The sequence below is a fragment of the Schistocerca gregaria genome, unplaced genomic scaffold (assembly GCF_023897955.1).
Source record: "Schistocerca gregaria isolate iqSchGreg1 unplaced genomic scaffold, iqSchGreg1.2 ptg000001l___fragment_2___debris, whole genome shotgun sequence".
NCBI lineage: Eukaryota > Metazoa > Arthropoda > Insecta > Orthoptera > Acrididae > Schistocerca > Schistocerca gregaria.
This window is the reverse complement of record NW_026061698.1, coordinates 43,436-63,771: the sequence shown is the minus strand read 5'-3', so window position 1 is coordinate 63,771 and position 20,336 is coordinate 43,436. Positions and strand designations below refer to the sequence as shown.

General features: G+C 46.0%; 2 non-coding genes across 2 annotated transcripts; both read left to right on the top strand.

Annotated features, from left to right (window-relative positions):
* Positions 1-8,879: 8,879 nt before the first annotated feature.
* Positions 8,880-8,951, top strand: Trnan-auu (transfer RNA asparagine (anticodon AUU)). Its single transcript has one exon. It is a non-coding gene; the product is annotated as a tRNA-Asn (tRNA).
* A 4,456-nt stretch (positions 8,952-13,407) lies between these two features.
* Positions 13,408-13,479, top strand: Trnan-auu (transfer RNA asparagine (anticodon AUU)). The gene has a single exon. It is a non-coding gene; the product is annotated as a tRNA-Asn (tRNA).
* Positions 13,480-20,336: the final 6,857 nt, after the last annotated feature.

Sequence of the window (20,336 nt, the reverse complement as noted above, 5' to 3'; positions counted from 1 at the left end):
AAAGCGGTACAGCATAAGGTGGGACGAGGCAGTCTGAATTACATTTTATAGATGTATTCCTCACATATCTCAGAGCCTCTCGCGATATTCGTCGTCGTCGTCGTCGTCGTCGTCGTCGTCGCCGCCGCCGCTTCTGCAGAAGTAGCAAATGGCAATCGTAGCAAATGCGGCGAGGGACGCCCTGCCTTCGATTCCGAATGCACAAAGTGTGTGGTCTTGTTTCTCAGTCTATATTTGGTCGGTCACGTCAGAGGTTGAATGTAACGAATGGGTGGGAAAGAGCAAGGGGCAGCGGCTGTGTAGAACGAAAACACAAATCCTCAGGGGTGTGAGCGTTTCGCGATAAGTCGTATACATGTAAATGTTGGTCGTCAGTGACCGTGTGGCCTAATGGATAAGGCGTCGGACTTCGGATCTGAAGATTACAGGTTCGAATGCTGTCACGCTTGTGTTTTTCCAGTTCTGAAAAAGAAACATAACGTTTTAATGTAGCAATTGAGCAGTACGAAACCGTCTGAATGTTGCTGTTGACCATTTTTTGCTTGGAGATGCTCTTGAGCTTGAAACACACACAACAAGACCGGTGTTAACTAGCGAAATGGTCGGCAGAGTGCCGACACAGCGAGTTTTGACTATCACTTGCACATCTAAAACAACGTCGGAAAGTAACTCGTTCGGCTTTTGAGTCACATAAAGTATGTGTGTTAATTTTGACGCCACTAGCTCTGCATGTTGTCATGCAATTTCTTTACCTCTCAGAAATGATTATGACATAAAAGTGAAGTACGTGACGAGTGTGACGTTAGGAAAACATTAGGCATCATGGAGAGATTCTGTATGGGACCACCCAACCCAAACGAGTACTGTGTGACGTTCTACCCGGCAGGTATTCACCGAGGTAGCCGGCTAGCTCAGTCGGTAGAGCGTCAGACTCTTAATCCCTGGGTCGTGGGTTCGATCCAGACGCTGGGCGGAACAGTATTTTGTTCCGCTGCTGGTGTAAATTACCGTTTTTCTGATTAACGAGATTTAATGGAAATAGCAACTTTAAACTTTGCCTACGTCTCTGTCAGTGGCAAGGAAACTGTATTTGAAGGTGAAGGTGATTTTGTAGACATGTGTGAAAGACATGTTCTGAAATGCAAGTGTTTTTGTTTGGAGAGCACATCGGTTACGTGTCAGATGTGTAGCCAAGCAGTAATTTGTCGCCATAGGTGCAAATATTAGCCGGTAATATGAAGTGTTGTCAGCTAAAGTCTGATGATGTAGACGACCGTAAGGACGAAGTACCCAAGAGTACCGCTAGGCCGCGCCTCTTTAGCTCAGTGGTAGAGCACTGGTCTATTAAACCAGGGGTCGTAAGTCCCATTCCCACAGGAGAAAGATGAATTTTGGAAATCAGTTGCGCGTCGTGGCCGTATAGCAAACAGTACCTGTGATGACGAACAATTAGCGACAGGCGTTTTTTTAAAAATTACTCTCAGATGCGATTAAGGCGAATGGCGCAGATAAAGCATTTGCCAAAGCGGTACAGCATAAGGTGGGACGAGGCAGTCTGAATTACATTTTATAGATGTATTCCTCACATATCTCAGAGCCTCTCGCGATATTCGTCGTCGTCGTCGTCGTCGTCGCCGCCGCCGCTTCTGCAGAAGTAGCAAATGGCAATCGTAGCAAATGCGGCGAGGGACGCCCTGCCTTCGATTCCGAATGCACAAAGTGTGTGGTCTTGTTTCTCAGTCTATATTTGGTCGGTCACGTCAGAGGTTGAATGTAACGAATGGGTGGGAAAGAGCAAGGGGCAGCGGCTGTGTAGAACGAAAACACAAATCCTCAGGGGTGTGAGCGTTTCGAGATGAGTCGTATACATGTAAATGTTGGTCATCAGTGACCGTGTGGCCTAATGCATAAGGCGTCGGACTTCGGATCTGAAGATTACAGGTTCGAATGCTGTCACGCTTGTGTTTTTCCAGTTCTGAAAAAGAAACATAACGTTTTAATGTAGCAATTGAGCAGTACGAAACCGTCTGAATGTTGCTGTTGACCATTTTTTGCTTGGAGATGCTCTTTAGCTTGAAACACACACAACAAGACCGGTGTTAACTAGCGAAATGGTCGGCATAGTGCCGACACAGCGAGTTTTGACTATCACTTGCACATCTAAAACAACGTCGGAAAGTAACTCGTTCGGCTTTTGAGTCACATAAAGTATGTGTGTTAATTTTGACGCCACTAGCTCTGCATGTTGTCATGCAATTTCTTTACCTCTCAGAAATGATTATGACATAAAAGTGAAGTACGTGACGAGTGTGACGTTAGGAAAACATTAGGCATCATGGAGAGATTCTGTATGGGACCACCCAACCCAAACGAGTACTGTGTGACGTTCTACCCGGCAGGTATTCACCGAGGTAGCCGGCTAGCTCAGTCGGTAGAGCGTCAGACTCTTAATCCCTGGGTCGTGGGTTCGATCCAGACGCTGGGCGGAACAGTATTTTGTTCCGCTGCAGGTGTAAATTACCGTTTTTCTGATTAACGAGATTTAATGGAAATAGCAACTTTAAACTTTGCCTACGTCTCTGTCAGTGGCAAGGAAACTGTATTTGAAGGTGAAGGTGATTTTGTAGACATGTGTGAAAGACATGTTCTGAAATGCAAGTGTTTTTGTTTGGAGAGCACATCGGTTACGTGTCAGATGTGTAGCCAAGCAGTAATTTGTCGCCATAGGTGCAAATATTAGCCGGTAATATGAAGTGTTGTCAGCTAAAGTCTGATGATGTAGACGACCGTAAGGACGAAGTACCCAAGAGTACCGCTAGGCCGCGCCTCTTTAGCTCAGTGGTAGAGCACTGGTCTATTAAACCAGGGGTCGTAAGTTCCATTCCCACAGGAGAAAGATGAATTTTGGAAATCAGTTGCGCGTCGTGGCCGTATAGCAAACAGTACCTGTGATGACGAACAATTAGCGACAGGCGTTTTTTTAAGAATTACTCTCAGATGCGATTAAGGCGAATGGCGCAGATAAAGCATTTGCCAAAGCGGTACAGCATAAGGTGGGACGAGGCAGTCTGAATTACATTTTATAGATGTATTCCTCACATATCTCAGAGCCTCTCGCGATATTCGTCGTCGTCGTCGTCGTCGTCGTCGTCGTCGCCGCCGCCGCTTCTGCAGAAGTAGCAAATGGCAATCGTAGCAAATGTGGCGAGGGACGCCCTGCCTTCGATTCCGAATGCACAAAGTGTGTGGTCTTGTTTCTCAGTCTATATTTGGTCGGTCACGTCAGAGGTTGAATGTAACGAATGGGTGGGAAAGAGCAAGGGGCAGCGGCTGTGTAGAACGAAAACACAAATCCTCAGGGGTGTGAGCGTTTCGAGATGAGTCGTATACATGTAAATGTTGGTCGTCAGTGACCGTGTGGCCTCATGGATAAGGCGTCGGACTTCGGATCTGAAGATTACAGGTTCGAATGCTGTCACGCTTGCGTTTTTCCAGTTCTGAAAAAGAAACATAACGTTTTAATGTAGCAATTGAGCAGTACGAAACCGTCTGAATGTTGCTGTTGACCATTTTTTGCTTGGAGATGCTCTTGAGTTTGAAACACACACAACAAGACCGGTGTTAACTAGCGAAATGGTCGGCATAGTGCCGACACAGCGAGTTTTGACTATCACTTGCACATCTAAAACAACGTCGGAAAGTAACTCGTTCGGCTTTTGAGTCACATAAAGTATGTGTGTTAATTTTGACGCCACTAGCTCTGCATGTTGTCATGCAATTTCTTTACCTCTCAGAAATGATTATGACATAAAAGTGAAGTACGTGACGAGTGTGACGTTAGGAAAACATTAGGCATCATGGAGAGATTCTGTATGGGACCACCCAACCCAAACGAGTACTGTGTGACGTTCTACCCGGCAGGTATTCACCGAGGTAGCCGGCTAGCTCAGTCAGTAGAGCGTCAGACTCTTAATCCCTGGGTCGTGGGTTCGATCCAGACGCTGGGCGGAACAGTATTTTGTTCCGCTGCTGGTGTAAATTACCGTTTTTCTGATTAACGAGATTTAATGGAAATAGCAACTTTAAACTTTGCCTACGTCTCTGTCAGTGGCAAGGAAACTGTATTTGAAGGTGAAGGTGATTTTGTAGACATGTGTGAAAGACATGTTCTGAAATGCAAGTGTTTTTGTTTGGAGAGCACATCGGTTACGTGTCAGATGTGTAGCCAAGCAGTAATTTGTCGCCATAGGTGCAAATATTAGCCGGTAATATGAAGTGTTGTCAGCTAAAGTCTGATGATGTAGACGACCTTAAGGACGAAGTACCCAAGAGTACCGCTAGGCCGCGCCTCTTTAGCTCAGTGGTAGAGCACTGGTCTATTAAACCAGGGGTCGTAAGTTCCATTCCCACAGGAGAAAGATGAATTTTGGAAATCAGTTGCGCGTCGTGGCCGTATAGCAAACAGTACCTGTGATGACGAACAATTAGCGACAGGCGTTTTTTTAAGAATTACTCTCAGATGCGATTAAGGCGAATGGCGCAGATAAAGCATTTGCCAAAGCGGTACAGCATAAGGTGGGACGAGGCAGTCTGAATTACATTTTATAGATGTATTCCTCACATATCTCAGAGCCTCTCGCGATATTCGTCGTCGTCGCCGCCGCCGCTTCTGCAGAAGTAGCAAATGGCAATCGTAGCAAATGCGGCGAGGGACGCCCTGCCTTCGATTCCGAATGCACAAAGTGTGTGGTCTTGTTTCTCAGTCTATATTTGGTCGGTCACGTCAGAGGTTGAATGTAACGAATGGGTGGGAAAGAGCAAGGGGCAGCGGCTGTGTAGAACGAAAACACAAATCCTCAGGGGTGTGAGCGTTTCGAGATGAGTCGTATACATGTAAATGTTGGTCGTCAGTGACCGTGTGGCCTAATGGATAAGGCGTCGGACTTCGGATCTGAAGATTACAGGTTCGAATGCTGTCACGCTTGTGTTTTTCCAGTTCTGAAAAAGAAACATAACGTTTTAATGTAGCAATTGAGCAGTACGAAACCGTCTGAATGTTGCTGTTGACCATTTTTTGCTTGGAGATGCTCTTGAGCTTGAAACACACACAACAAGACCGGTGTTAACTAGCGAAATGGTCGGCAGAGTGCCGACACAGCGAGTTTTGACTATCACTTGCACATCTAAAACAACGTCGGAAAGTAACTCGTTCGGCTTTTGAGTCACATAAAGTATGTGTGTTTTGACGCCACTAGCTCTGCATGTTGTCATGCAATTTCTTTACCTCTCAGAAATGATTATGACATAAAAGTGAAGTACGTGACGAGTGTGACGTTAGGAAAACATTAGGCATCATGGAGAGATTCTGTATGGGACCACCCAACCCAAACGAGTACTGTGTGACGTTCTACCCGGCAGGTATTCACCGAGGTAGCCGGCTAGCTCAGTCGGTAGAGCGTCAGACTCTTAATCCCTGTGTTGTGGGTTCGATCCAGACGCTGGGCGGAACAGTATTTTGTTCCGCTGCTGGTGTAAATTACCGTTTTTCTGTTTAACGAGATATAATGGAAATAGCAACTTTAAACTTTGCCTACGTCTCTGTCAGTGGCAAGGAAACTGTATTTGAAGGTGAAGGTGATTTTGTAGACATGTGTGAAAGACATGTTCTGAAATGCAAGTGTTTTTGTTTGGAGAGCACATCGGTTACGTGTCAGATGTGTAGCCAAGCAGTAATTTGTCGCCATAGGTGCAAATATTAGCCGGTAATATGAAGTGTTGTCAGCTAAAGTCTGATGATGTAGACGACCGTAAGGACGAAGTACCCAAGAGTACCGCTAGGCCGCGCCTCTTTAGCTCAGTGGTAGAGCACTGGTCTATTAAACCAGGGGTCGTAAGTTCCATTCCCACAGGAAGAAGAAGAATTTTGGAAATCAGTTGCGCGTCGTGGCCGTATAGCAAACAGTACCTGTGATGACGAACAATTAGCGACAGGCGTTTTTTTAAGAATTACTCTCAGATGCGATTAAGGCGAATGGCGCAGATAAAGCATTTGCCAAAGCGGTACAGCATAAGGTGGGACGAGGCAGTCTGAATTACATTTTATAGATGTATTCCTCACATATCTCAGAGCCTCTCGCGATATTCGTCGTCGTCGTCGTCGTCGTCGTCGTCGTCGCCGCCGCCGCTTCTGCAGAAGTAGCAAATGGCAATCGTAGCAAATGTGGCGAGGGACGCCCTGCCTTCGATTCCGAATGCACAAAGTGTGTGGTCTTGTTTCTCAGTCTATATTTGGTCGGTCACGTCAGAGGTTGAATGTAACGAATGGGTGGGAAAGAGCAAGGGGCAGCGGCTGTGTAGAACGAAAACACAAATCCTCAGGGGTGTGAGCGTTTCGAGATGAGTCGTATACATGTAAATGTTGGTCGTCAGTGACCGTGTGGCCTAATGGATAAGGCGTCGGACTTCGGATCTGAAGATTACAGGTTCGAATGCTGTCACGCTTGTGTTTTTCCAGTTCTGAAAAAGAAACATAACGTTTTAATGTAGCAATTGAGCAGTACGAAAGCGTCTGAATGTTGCTGTTGACCATTTTTTGCTTGGAGATGCTCTTTAGCTTGAAACACACACAACAAAACCGGTGTTAACTAGCGAAATGGTCGGCAGAGTGCCGACACAGCGAGTTTTGACTATCACTTGCACATCTAAAACAACGTCGGAAAGTAACTCGTTCGGCTTTTGAGTCACATAAAGTATGTGTGTTAATTTTGACGCCACTAGCTCTGCATGTTGTCATGCAATTTCTTTACCTCTCAGAAATGATTATGACATAAAAGTGAAGTACGTGACGAGTGTGACGTTAGGAAAACATTAGGCATCATGGAGAGATTCTGTATGGGACCACCCAACCCAAACGAGTACTGTGTGACGTTCTACCCGGAAGGTATTCACCGACGTAGCCGGCTAGCTCAGTCGGTAGAGCGTCAGACTCTTATCCCTGGGTGGTGGGTTCGATCCAGACGCTGGGCGGAACAGTATTTTGTTCCGCTGCAGGTGTAAATTACCGTTTTTCTGATTAACGAGATATAATGGAAATAGCAACTTTAAACTTTGCCTACGTCTCTGTCAGTGGCAAGGAAACTGTATTTGAAGGTGAAGGTGAATTTGTAGACATGTGTGAAAGACATGTTCTGAAATGCAAGTGTTTTTGTTTGGAGAGCACATCGGTTACGTGTCAGATGTGTAGCCAAGCAGTAATTTGTCGCCATAGGTGCAAATATTAGCCGGTAATATGAAGTGTTGTCAGCTAAAGTCTGATGATGTAGACGACCGTAAGGACGGAGTACCCAAGAGTACTGCTAGGCCGCGCCTCTTTAGCTCAGTGGTAGAGCACTGGTCTATTAAACCAGGGGTCGTAAGTTCCATTCCCACAGGAGAAAGATGAATTTTGGAAATCAGTTGCGCGTCGTGGCCGTATAGCAAACAGTACCTGTGATGACGAACAATTAGCGACAGGCGTTTTTTTAAGAATTACTCTCAGATGCGATTAAGGCGAATGGCGCAGATAAAGCATTTGCCAAAGCGGTACAGCATAAGGTGGGACGAGGCAGTCTGAATTACATTTTATAGATGTATTCCTCACATATCTCAGAGCCTCTCGCGATATTCGTCGTCGTCGTCGTCGTCGTCGTCGCCGCCGCCGCTTCTGCAGAAGTAGCAAATGGCAATCGTAGCAAATGCGGCGAGGGACGCCCTGCCTTCGATTCCGAATGCACAAAGTGTGTGGTCTTGTTTCTCAGTCTATATTTGGTCGGTCACGTCAGAGGTTGAATGTAACGAATGGGTGGGAAAGAGCAAGGGGCAGCGGCTGTGTAGAACGAAAACACAAATCCTCAGGGGTGTGAGCGTTTCGAGATGAGTCGTATACATGTAAATGTTGGTCGTCAGTGACCGTGTGGCCTAATGGATAAGGCGTCGGACTTCGGATCTGAAGATTACAGGTTCGAATGCTGTCACGCTTGTGTTTTCCAGTTCTGAAAAAGAAACATAACGTTTTAATGTAGCAATTGAGCAGTACGAAACCGTCTGAATGTTGCTGTTGACCATTTTTTGCTTGGAGATGCTCTTGAGCTTGAAACACACACAACAAGACCGGTGTTAACTAGCGAAATGGTCGGCAGAGTGCCGACACAGCGAGTTTTGACTATCACTTGCACATCTAAAACAACGTCGGAAAGTAACTCGTTCGGCTTTTGAGTCACATAAAGTATGTGTGTTAATTTTGACGCCACTAGCTCTGCATGTTGTCATGCAATTTCTTTACCTCTCAGAAATGATTATGACATAAAAGTGAAGTACGTGACGAGTGTGACGTTAGGAAAACATTAGGCATCATGGAGAGATTCTGTATGGGACCACCCAACCCAAACGAGTACTGTGTGACGTTCTACCCGGCAGGTATTCACCGAGGTAGCCGGCTAGCTCAGTCGGTAGAGCGTCAGACTCTTAATCCCTGGGTCGTGGGTTCGATCCAGACGCTGGGCGGAACAGTACTTTGTTCCGCTGCTGGTGTAAATTACCGTTTTTCTGATTAACGAGATATAATGGAAATAGCAACTTTAAACTTTGCCTACGTCTCTGTCAGTGGCAAGGAAACTGTATTTGAAGGTGAAGGTGATTTTGTAGACATGTGTGAAAGACATGTTCTGAAATGCAAGTGTTTTTGTTTGGAGAGCACATCGGTTACGTGTCAGATGTGTAGCCAAGCAGTAATTTGTCGCCATAGGTGCAAATATTAGCCGGTAATATGAAGTGTTGTCAGCTAAAGTCTGATGATGTAGACGACCGTAAGGACGAAGTACCCAAGAGTACCGCTAGGCCGCGCCTCTTTAGCTCAGTGGTAGAGCGCTGGTCTATTAAACCAGGGGTCGTAAGTTCCATTCTCACAGGAGAAAGATGAATTTTGGAAATCAGTTGCGCGTCGTGGCCGTATAGCAAACAGTACCTGTGATGACGAACAATTAGCGACAGGCGTTTTTTTAAGAATTACTCTCAGATGCGATTAAGGCGAATGGCGCAGATAAAGCATTTGCCAAAGCGGTACAGCATAAGGTGGGACGAGGCAGTCTGAATTACATTTTATAGATGTATTCCTCACATATCTCAGAGCCTCTCGCGATATTCGTCGTCGTCGTCGTCGTCGTCGTCGCCGCCGCCGCTTCTGCAGAAGTAGCAAATGGCAATCGTAGCAAATGCGGCGAGGGACGCCCTGCCTTCGATTCCGAATGCACAAAGTGTGTGGTCTTGTTTCTCAGTCTATATTTGGTCGGTCACGTCAGAGGTTGAATGTAACGAATGGGTGGGAAAGAGCAAGGGGCAGCGGCTGTGTAGAACGAAAACACAAATCCTCAGGGGTGTGAGCGTTTCGAGATGAGTCGTATACATGTAAATGTTGGTCGTCAGTGACCGTGTGGCCTAATGGATAAGGCGTCGGACTTCGGATCTGAAGATTACAGGTTCGAATGCTGTCACGCTTGCGTTTTTCCAGTTCTGAAAAAGAAACATAACGTTTTAATGTAGCAATTGAGCAGTACGAAACCGTCTGAATGTTGCTGTTGACCATTTTTTGCTTGGAGATGCTCTTGAGTTTGAAACACACACAACAAGACCGGTGTTAACTAGCGAAATGGTCGGCATAGTGCCGACACAGCGAGTTTTGACTATCACTTGCACATCTAAAACAACGTCGGAAAGTAACTCGTTCGGCTTTTGAGTCACATAAAGTATGTGTGTTAATTTTGACGCCACTAGCTCTGCATGTTGTCATGCAATTTCTTTACCTCTCAGAAATGATTATGACATAAAAGTGAAGTACGTGACGAGTGTGACGTTAGGAAAACATTAGGCATCATGGAGAGATTCTGTATGGGACCACCCAACCCAAACGAGTACTGTGTGACGTTCTACCCGGCAGGTATTCACCGAGGTAGCCGGCTAGCTCAGTCAGTAGAGCGTCAGACTCTTAATCCCTGGGTCGTGGGTTCGATCCAGACGCTGGGCGGAACAGTATTTTGTTCCGCTGCTGGTGTAAATTACCGTTTTTCTGATTAACGAGATTTAATGGAAATAGCAACTTTAAACTTTGCCTACGTCTCTGTCAGTGGCAAGGAAACTGTATTTGAAGGTGAAGGTGATTTTGTAGACATGTGTGAAAGACATGTTCTGAAATGCAAGTGTTTTTGTTTGGAGAGCACATCGGTTACGTGTCAGATGTGTAGCCAAGCAGTAATTTGTCGCCATAGGTGCAAATATTAGCCGGTAATATGAAGTGTTGTCAGCTAAAGTCTGATGATGTAGACGACCTTAAGGACGAAGTACCCAAGAGTACCGCTAGGCCGCGCCTCTTTAGCTCAGTGGTAGAGCACTGGTCTATTAAACCAGGGGTCGTAAGTTCCATTCCCACAGGAGAAAGATGAATTTTGGAAATCAGTTGCGCGTCGTGGCCGTATAGCAAACAGTACCTGTGATGACGAACAATTAGCGACAGGCGTTTTTTTAAGAATTACTCTCAGATGCGATTAAGGCGAATGGCGCAGATAAAGCATTTGCCAAAGCGGTACAGCATAAGGTGGGACGAGGCAGTCTGAATTACATTTTATAGATGTATTCCTCACATATCTCAGAGCCTCTCGCGATATTCGTCGTCGTCGCCGCCGCCGCTTCTGCAGAAGTAGCAAATGGCAATCGTAGCAAATGCGGCGAGGGACGCCCTGCCTTCGATTCCGAATGCACAAAGTGTGTGGTCTTGTTTCTCAGTCTATATTTGGTCGGTCACGTCAGAGGTTGAATGTAACGAATGGGTGGGAAAGAGCAAGGTGCAGCGGCTGTGTAGAACGAAAACACAAATCCTCAGGGGTGTGAGCGTTTCGAGATGAGTCGTATACATGTAAATGTTGGTCGTCAGTGACCGTGTGGCCTAATGGATAAGGCGTCGGACTTCGGATCTGAAGATTACAGGTTCGAATGCTGTCACGCTTGTGTTTTCCAGTTCTGAAAAAGAAACATAACGTTTTAATGTAGCAATTGAGCAGTACGAAACCGTCTGAATGTTGCTGTTGACCATTTTTTGCTTGGAGATGCTCTTGAGCTTGAAACACACACAACAAGACCGGTGTTAACTAGCGAAATGGTCGGCAGAGTGCCGACACAGCGAGTTTTGACTATCACTTGCACATCTAAAACAACGTCGGAAAGTAACTCGTTCGGCTTTTGAGTCACATAAAGTATGTGTGTTTTGACGCCACTAGCTCTGCATGTTGTCATGCAATTTCTTTACCTCTCAGAAATGATTATGACATAAAAGTGAAGTACGTGACGAGTGTGACGTTAGGAAAACATTAGGCATCATGGAGAGATTCTGTATGGGACCACCCAACCCAAACGAGTACTGTGTGACGTTCTACCCGGCAGGTATTCACCGAGGTAGCCGGCTAGCTCAGTCGGTAGAGCGTCAGACTCTTAATCCCTGTGTTGTGGGTTCGATCCAGACGCTGGGCGGAACAGTATTTTGTTCCGCTGCTGGTGTAAATTACCGTTTTTCTGTTTAACGAGATATAATGGAAATAGCAACTTTAAACTTTGCCTACGTCTCTGTCAGTGGCAAGGAAACTGTATTTGAAGGTGAAGGTGATTTTGTAGACATGTGTGAAAGACATGTTCTGAAATGCAAGTGTTTTTGTTTGGAGAGCACATCGGTTACGTGTCAGATGTGTAGCCAAGCAGTAATTTGTCGCCATAGGTGCAAATATTAGCCGGTAATATGAAGTGTTGTCAGCTAAAGTCTGATGATGTAGACGACCGTAAGGACGAAGTACCCAAGAGTACCGCTAGGCCGCGCCTCTTTAGCTCAGTGGTAGAGCACTGGTCTATTAAACCAGGGGTCGTAAGTTCCATTCCCACAGGAGAAAGATGAATTTTGGAAATCAGTTGCGCGTCGTGGCCGTATAGCAAACAGTACCTGTGATGACGAACAATTAGCGACAGGCGTTTTTTTAAGAATTACTCTCAGATGCGATTAAGGCGAATGGCGCAGATAAAGCATTTGCCAAAGCGGTACAGCATAAGGTGGGACGAGGCAGTCTGAATTACATTTTATAGATGTATTCCTCACATATCTCAGAGCCTCTCGCGATATTCGTCGTCGTCGTCGTCGTCGTCGTCGCCGCCGCCGCTTCTGCAGAAGTAGCAAATGGCAATCGTAGCAAATGTGGCGAGGGACGCCCTGCCTTCGATTCCGAATGCACAAAGTGTGTGGTCTTGTTTCTCAGTCTATATTTGGTCGGTCACGTCAGAGGTTGAATGTAACGAATGGGTGGGAAAGAGCAAGGGGCAGCGGCTGTGTAGAACGAAAACACAAATCCTCAGGGGTGTGAGCGTTTCGAGATGAGTCGTATACATGTAAATGTTGGTCGTCAGTGACCGTGTGGCCTAATGGATAAGGTGTCGGACTTCGGATCTGAAGATTACAGGTTCGAATGCTGTCACGCTTGTGTTTTTCCAGTTCTGAAAAAGAAACATAACGTTTTAATGTAGCAATTGAGCAGTACGAAAGCGTCTGAATGTTGCTGTTGACCATTTTTTGCTTGGAGATGCTCTTTAGCTTGAAACACACACAACAAAACCGGTGTTAACTAGCGAAATGGTCGGCAGAGTGCCGACACAGCGAGTTTTGACTATCACTTGCACATCTAAAACAACGTCGGAAAGTAACTCGTTCGGCTTTTGAGTCACATAAAGTATGTGTGTTAATTTTGACGCCACTAGCTCTGCATGTTGTCATGCAATTTCTTTACCTCTCAGAAATGATTATGACATAAAAGTGAAGTACGTGACGAGTGTGACGTTAGGAAAACATTAGGCATCATGGAGAGATTCTGTATGGGACCACCCAACCCAAACGAGTACTGTGTGACGTTCTACCCGGCAGGTATTCACCGAGGTAGCCGGCTAGCTCAGTCGGTAGAGCGTCAGACTCTTAATCCCTGGGTCGTGGGTTCGATCCAGACGCTGGGCGGAACAGTACTTTGTTCCGCTGCTGGTGTAAATTACCGTTTTTCTGATTAACGAGATATAATGGAAATAGCAACTTTAAACTTTGCCTACGTCTCTGTCAGTGGCAAGGAAACTGTATTTGAAGGTGAAGGTGATTTTGTAGACATGTGTGAAAGACATGTTCTGAAATGCAAGTGTTTTTGTTTGGAGAGCACATCGGTTACGTGTCAGATGTGTAGCCAAGCAGTAATTTGTCGCCATAGGTGCAAATATTAGCCGGTAATATGAAGTGTTGTCAGCTAAAGTCTGATGATGTAGACGACCGTAAGGACGAAGTACCCAAGAGTACCGCTAGGCCGCGCCTCTTTAGCTCAGTGGTAGAGCGCTGGTCTATTAAACCAGGGGTCGTAAGTTCCATTCTCACAGGAGAAAGATGAATTTTGGAAATCAGTTGCGCGTCGTGGCCGTATAGCAAACAGTACCTGTGATGACGAACAATTAGCGACAGGCGTTTTTTTAAGAATTACTCTCAGATGCGATTAAGGCGAATGGCGCAGATAAAGCATTTGCCAAAGCGGTACAGCATAAGGTGGGACGAGGCAGTCTGAATTACATTTTATAGATGTATTCCTCACATATCTCAGAGCCTCTCGCGATATTCGTCGTCGTCGTCGTCGTCGTCGTCGTCGTCGTCGTCGCCGCCGCCGCTTCTGCAGAAGTAGCAAATGGCAATCGTAGCAAATGCGGCGAGGGACGCCCTGCCTTCGATTCCGAATGCACAAAGTGTGTGGTCTTGTTTCTCAGTCTATATTTGGTCGGTCACGTCAGAGGTTGAATGTAACGAATGGGTGGGAAAGAGCAAGGGGCAGCGGCTGTGTAGAACGAAAACACAAATCCTCAGGGGTGTGAGCGTTTCGAGATGAGTCGTATACATGTAAATGTTGGTCGTCAGTGACCGTGTGGCCTAATGGATAAGGCGTCGGACTTCGGATCTGAAGATTACAGGTTCGAATGCTGTCACGCTTGTGTTTTTCCAGTTCTGAAAAAGAAACATAACGTTTTAATGTAGCAATTGAGCAGTACGAAACCGTCTGAATGTTGCTGTTGACCATTTTTTGCTTGGAGATGCTCTTGAGCTTGAAACACACACAACAAGACCGGTGTTAACTAGCGAAATGGTCGGCAGAGTGCCGACACAGCGAGTTTTGACTATCACTTGCACATCTAAAACAACGTCGGAAAGTAACTCGTTCGGCTTTTGAGTCACATAAAGTATGTGTGTTAATTTTGACGCCACTAGCTCTGCATGTTGTCATGCAATTTCTTTACCTCTCAGAAATGATTATGACATAAAAGTGAAGTACGTGACGAGTGTGACGTTAGGAAAACATTAGGCATCATGGAGAGATTCTGTATGGGACCACCCAACCCAAACGAGTACTGTGTGACGTTCTACCCGGCAGATATTCACCGAGGTAGCCGGCTAGCTCAGTCGGTAGAGCGTCAGACTCTTAATGCCTGGGTCGTGGGTTCGATCCAGACGCTGGGCGGAACAGTATTTTGTTCCGCTGCTGGTGTAAATTACCGTTTTTCTGATTAACGAGATTTAATGGAAATAGCAACTTTAAACTTTGCCTACGTCTCTGTCAGTGGCAAGGAAACTGTATTTGAAGGTGAAGGTGATTTTGTAGACATGTGTGAAAGACATGTTCTGAAATGCAAGTGTTTTTGTTTGGAGAGCACATCGGTTACGTGTCAGATGTGTAGCCAAGCAGTAATTTGTCGCCATAGGTGCAAATATTAGCCGGTAATATGAAGTGTTGTCAGCTAAAGTCTGATGATGTAGACGACCGTAAGGACGAAGTACCCAAGAGTACTGCTAGGCCGCGCCTCTTTAGCTCAGTGGTAGAGCACTGGTCTATTAAACCAGGGGTCGTAAGTTCCATTCCCACAGGAAAAAGATGAATTTTGGAAATCAGTTGCGCGTCGTGGCCGTATAGCAAACAGTACCTGTGATGACGAACAATTAGCGACAGGCGTTTTTTTAAGAATTACTCTCAGATGCGATTAAGGCGAATGGCGCAGATAAAGCATTTGCCAAAGCGGTACAGCATAAGGTGGGACGAGGCAGTCTGAATTACATTTTATAGATGTATTCCTCACATATCTCAGAGCCTCTCGCGATATTCGTCGTCGTCGTCGTCGTCGTCGTCGCCGCCGCCGCTTCTGCAGAAGTAGCAAATGGCAATCGTAGCAAATGCGGCGAGGGACGCCCTGCCTTCGATTCCGAATGCACAAAGTGTGTGGTCTTGTTTCTCAGTCTATATTTGGTCGGTCACGTCAGAGGTTGAATGTAACGAATGGGTGGGAAAGAGCAAGGGGCAGCGGCTGTGTAGAACGAAAACACAAATCCTCAGGGGTGTGAGCGTTTCGAGATGAGTCGTATACATGTAAATGTTGGTCGTCAGTGACCGTGTGGCCTAATGGATAAGGCGTCGGACTTCGGATCTGAAGATTACAGGTTCGAATGCTGTCACGCTTGTGTTTTCCAGTTCTGAAAAAGAAACATAACGTTTTAATGTAGCAATTGAGCAGTACGAAACCGTCTGAATGTTGCTGTTGACCATTTTTTGCTTGGAGATGCTCTTGAGCTTGAAACACACACAACAAGACCGGTGTTAACTAGCGAAATGGTCGGCAGAGTGCCGACACAGCGAGTTTTGACTATCACTTGCACATCTAAAACAACGTCGGAAAGTAACTCGTTCGGCTTTTGAGTCACATAAAGTATGTGTGTTAATTTTGACGCCACTAGCTCTGCATGTTGTCATGCAATTTCTTTACCTCTCAGAAATGATTATGACATAAAAGTGAAGTACGTGACGAGTGTGACGTTAGGAAAACATTAGGCATCATGGAGAGATTCTGTATGGGACCACCCAACCCAAACGAGTACTGTGTGACGTTCTACCCGGCAGATATTCACCGAGGTAGCCGGCTAGCTCAGTCGGTAGAGCGTCAGACTCTTAATGCCTGGGTCGTGGGTTCGATCCAGACGCTGGGCGGAACAGTATTTTGTTCCGCTGCTGGTGTAAATTACCGTTTTTCTGATTAACGAGATTTAATGGAAATAGCAACTTTAAACTTTGCCTACGTCTCTGTCAGTGGCAAGGAAACTGTATTTGAAGGTGAAGGTGATTTTGTAGACATGTGTGAAAGACATGTTCTGAAATGCAAGTGTTTTTGTTTGGAGAGCACATCGGTTACGTGTCAGATGTGTAGCCAAGCAGTAATTTGTCGCCATAGGTGCAAATATTAGCCGGTAATATGAAGTGTTGTCAGCTAAAGTCTGATGATGTAGACGACCGTAAGGACGAAGTACCCAAGAGTACTGCTAGGCCGCGCCTCTTTAGCTCAGTGGTAGAGCACTGGTCTATTAAACCAGGGGTCGTAAGTTCCATTCCCACAGGAAAAAGATGAATTTTGGAAATCAGTTGCGCGTCGTGGCCGTATAGCAAACAGTACCTGTGATGACGAACAATTAGCGACAGGCGTTTTTTTAAGAATTACTCTCAGATGCGATTAAGGCGAATGGCGCAGATAAAGCATTTGCCAAAGCGGTACAGCATAAGGTGGGACGAGGCAGTCTGAATTACATTTTATAGATGTATTCCTCACATATCTCAGAGCCTCTCGCGATATTCGTCGTCGTCGTCGTCGTCGTCGTCGCCGCCGCCGCTTCTGCAGAAGTAGCAAATGGCAATCGTAGCAAATGCGGCGAGGGACGCCCTGCCTTCGATTCCGAATGCACAAAGTGTGTGGTCTTGTTTCTCAGTCTATATTTGGTCGGTCACGTCAGAGGTTGAATGTAACGAATGGGTGGGAAAGAGCAAGGGGCAGCGGCTGTGTAGAACGAAAACACAAATCCTCAGGGGTGTGAGCGTTTCGAGATGAGTCGTATACATGTAAATGTTGGTCGTCAGTGACCGTGTGGCCTAATGGATAAGGCGTCGGACTTCGGATCTGAAGATTACAGGTTCGAATGCTGTCACGCTTGTGTTTTTCCAGTTCTGAAAAAGAAACATAACGTTTTAATGTAGCAATTGAGCAGTACGAAACCGTCTGAATGTTGCTGTTGACCATTTTTTGCTTGGAGATGCTCTTTAGCTTGAAACACACACAACAAGACCGGTGTTAACTAGCGAAATGGTCAGCATAGTGCCGACACAGCGAGTTTTGACTATCACTTGCACATCTAAAACAACGTCGGAAAGTAACTCGTTCGGCTTTTGAGTCACATAAAGTATGTGTGTTAATTTTGACGCCACTAGCTCTGCATGTTGTCATGCAATTTCTTTACCTCTCAGAAATGATTATGACATAAAAGTGAAGTACGTGACGAGTGTGACGTTAGGAAAACATTAGGCATCATGGAGAGATTCTGTATGGGACCACCCAACCCAAACGAGTACTGTGTGACGTTCTACCCGGCAGGTATTCACCGAGGTAGCCGGCTAGCTCAGTCGGTAGAGCGTCAGACTCTTAATGCCTGGGTCGTGGGTTCGATCCAGACGCTGGGCGGAACAGTATTTTGTTCCGCTGCAGGTGTAAATTACCGTTTTTCTGATTAACGAGATATAATGGAAATAGCAACTTTAAACTTTGCCTACGTCTCTGTCAGTGGCAAGGAAACTGTATTTGAAGGTGAAGGTGATTTTGTAGACATGTGTGAAAGACATGTTCTGAAATGCAAGTGTTTTTGTTTGGAGAGCACATCGGTTACGTGTCAGATGTGTAGCCAAGCAGTAATTTGTCGCCATAGGTGCAAATATTAGCCGGTAATATGAAGTGTTGTCAGCTAAAGTCTGATGATGTAGACGACCGTAAGGACGAAGTACCCAAGAGTACTGCTAGGCCGCGCCTCTTTAGCTCAGTGGTAGAGCACTGGTCTATTAAACCAGGGGTCGTAAGTTCCATTCCCACAGGAGAAAGATGAATTTTGGAAATCAGTTGCGCGTCGTGGCCGTATAGCAAACAGTACCTGTGATGACGAACAATTAGCGACAGGCGTTTTTTAAGAATTACTCTCAGATGCGATTAAGGCGAATGGCGCAGATAAAGCATTTGCCAAAGCGGTACAGCATAAGGTGGGACGAGGCAGTCTGAATTACATTTTATAGATGTATTCCTCACATATCTCAGAGCCTCTCGCGATATTCGTCGTCGTCGTCGTCGTCGTCGTCGCCGCCGCCGCTTCTGCAGAAGTAGCAAATGGCAATCGTAGCAAATGCGGCGAGGGACGCCCTGCCTTCGATTCCGAATGCACAAAGTGTGTGGTCTTGTTTCTCAGTCTATATTTGGTCGGTCACGTCAGAGGTTGAATGTAACGAATGGGTGGGAAAGAGCAAGGGGCAGCGGCTGTGTAGAACGAAAACACAAATCCTCAGGGGTGTGAGCGTTTCGAGATGAGTCGTATACATGTAAATGTTGGTCGTCAGTGACCGTGTGGCCTAATGGATAAGGCGTCGGACTTCGGATCTGAAGATTACAGGTTCGAATGCTGTCACGCTTGTGTTTTCCAGTTCTGAAAAAGAAACATAACGTTTTAATGTAGCAATTGAGCAGTACGAAACCGTCTGAATGTTGCTGTTGACCATTTTTTGCTTGGAGATGCTCTTGAGCTTGAAACACACACAACAAGACCGGTGTTAACTAGCGAAATGGTCGGCAGAGTGCCGTCACAGCGAGTTTTGACTATCACTTGCACATCTAAAACAACGTCGGAAAGTAACTCGTTCGGCTTTTGAGTCACATAAAGTATGTGTGTTAATTTTGACGCCACCAGCTCCGCATGTTGTCATGCAATTTCTTTACCTCTCAGAAATGATTATGACATAAAAGTGAAGTACGTGACGAGTGTGACGTTAGGAAAACATTAGGCATCATGGAGAGATTCTGTATGGGACCACCCAACCCAAACGAGTACTGTGTGACATTCTACCCGGCAGGTATTCACCGAGGTAGCCGGCTAGCTCAGTCGGTAGAGCGTCAGACTCTTAATCCCTGGGTGGTGGGTTCGATCCAGACGCTGGGCGGAACAGTATTTTGTTCCGCTGCAGGTGTAAATTACCGTTTTTCTGATTAACGAGATTTAATGGAAATAGCAACTTTAAACTTTGCCTACGTCTCTGTCAGTGGCAAGGAAACTGTATTTGAAGGTGAAGGTGATTTTGTAGACATGTGTGAAAGACATGTTCTGAAATGCAAGTGTTTTTGTTTGGAGAGCACATCGGTTACGTGTCAGATGTGTAGCCAAGCAGTAATTTGTCGCCATAGGTGCAAATATTAGCCGGTAATATGAAGTGTTGTCAGCTAAAGTCTGATGATGTAGACGACCGTAAGGACGAAGTACCCAAGAGTACTGCTAGGCCGCGCCTCTTTAGCTCAGTGGTAGAGCACTGGTCTATTAAACCAGGGGTCGTAAGTTCCATTCCCACAGGAAAAAGATGAATTTTGGAAATCAGTTGCGCGTCGTGGCCGTATAGCAAACAGTACCTGTGATGACGAACAATTAGCGACAGGCGTTTTTTTAAGAATTACTCTCAGATGCGATTAAGGCGAATGGCGCAGATAAAGCATTTGCCAAAGCGGTACAGCATAAGGTGGGACGAGGCAGTCTGAATTACATTTTATAGATGTATTCCTCACATATCTCAGAGCCTCTCGCGATATTCGTCGTCGTCGTCGTCGTCGTCGTCGCCGCCGCCGCTTCTGCAGAAGTAGCAAATGGCAATCGTAGCAAATGCGGCGAGGGACGCCCTGCCTTCGATTCCGAATGCACAAAGTGTGTGGTCTTGTTTCTCAGTCTATATTTGGTCGGTCACGTCAGAGGTTGAATGTAACGAATGGGTGGGAAAGAGCAAGGGGCAGCGGCTGTGTAGAACGAAAACACAAATCCTCAGGGGTGTGAGCGTTTCGAGATGAGTCGTATACATGTAAATGTTGGTCGTCAGTGACCGTGTGGCCTAATGGATAAGGCGTCGGACTTCGGATCTGAAGATTACAGGTTCGAATGCTGTCACGCTTGTGTTTTTCCAGTTCTGAAAAAGAAACATAACGTTTTAATGTAGCAATTGAGCAGTACGAAACCGTCTGAATGTTGCTGTTGACCATTTTTTGCTTGGAGATGCTCTTTAGCTTGAAACACACACAACAAGACCGGTGTTAACTAGCGAAATGGTCAGCATAGTGCCGACACAGCGAGTTTTGACTATCACTTGCACATCTAA